The sequence below is a fragment of the Crocodylus siamensis genome, chromosome 2, assembly GCF_052110815.1.
Source record: "Crocodylus siamensis isolate JL-2025a chromosome 2, ASM5211081v1, whole genome shotgun sequence".
NCBI classification, from domain to species: Eukaryota; Metazoa; Chordata; order Crocodylia; family Crocodylidae; genus Crocodylus; species Crocodylus siamensis.
In genome coordinates, this window is record NC_143396.1 from 162260123 (window position 1) to 162261556 (window position 1434).

A 1434-nucleotide genomic window follows, 5' to 3' on the forward strand; every position below is an offset into this window, starting at 1 on the left:
CTCACACACACATACACACACACCCTGCCCCTTTCTGAAATCAGAGCCTTTAATTGCCATTGGCAATTAAAATCAGTTGCAGAGGAAAAGGAGGGGTGAGCAGTGGCAGCATTCACCGTTTACATTCTGGAGCTGCACCAATGCAGTGGCTCCAGCAGCTGCACCAACAAGCAGCCATCTGATCACTGAAGGTTGGTCACCCAGCCAGTGAGAAACCCTGTGGTCTGGATCCAGCCCACAAGCAGCCATGTGGTCCAGATTCAGCCTATAAGGCAAAATGAGCTGGACACGCCTGTGTCAACTTAAACTGACCAAACTTCATTTCTCCTGAAATAGCTTATTCCAGTCTCCCTGAGCAAAACAAGCCATACATCTGCCAAGAACTGATTCATTTGCCATTTAACCCCAGTGTAAACCAGAAGCACATCAATGAAGTTAAGCCAGTATGAGTGAGAATACGTCTAAGATGTAGTCTGAGCAGCTTATCTGGATGTATGCCAGCTAGCTTTAAACTAGCAAGCTGGGGCACTGTTATCCGTGTAGCTGTGATTGCATCTCTTCACAGATTCTTGAACCAAGTATTTATCCAGCGTTACCGATGAACCTGCAGCTTGCACTGAACTCTGTGCTGTGGAGTTATACTGGTCCCTGACTTAGTTCATTCAAAACTGGCTTGGATCCAACTACACAAGGTACAGACACATGAGGCTTGACTGCAGTCTGGACACGCTGTGAGGAGGAGGAAGCGTTGCATCTATTTTTCCCCTTCCATTTCTAGAAACATAGGGCCAAATTCTCAATGGGTGTAAATGAGCATGGCTCTGTGAGAGCCAGTGGAGGTATATGGATTCGTGCTGCTTGGGGATCCAGCCCCCGATACCAGATTCTGTTCTCTCTCACACAGAACCAGCAAAAGCAAAATCATTATCAGGCCTATGGTAGCCGACTCTTTTTTTCAGTATGTGTTTGCCACTCTAGTCATTGTGTTACTTCCAACATGCATTCAGCCAGCTCATCTCCAATTCCCTTGACTAATTTATCAGCCTCCTCTGTCACAGGTGTAACCCCTTTGTCTCCAGAAGGCCAGTCAGACTGCTATAGATCAGTAAATAGATGTCTAACTTGGAGTGTTTTTATGCTGATGTAACACTAGTGCACCTCCAATGACTGCAGTGGAACTACTCCAGACTTGCACAGGTACCAGTGAGGGTGGGATCAGACTCCCAGCTGAAGCATCTTAAACCTGCGCGTCTCTTCTGATTAATTTAATTAGTGACACAATGTCTGTGCTGTACAATACCATTCTCCGAATTCTCCCTAGTGATACCCAATACTACAGACCTATTTGATACCACTGCTTCTTTCGTCTCTTTATTACACAGTCTCCTTCTCTCACTCCCCTCTCTTTTCATGTTGCCAGCCACTGACCTCTGT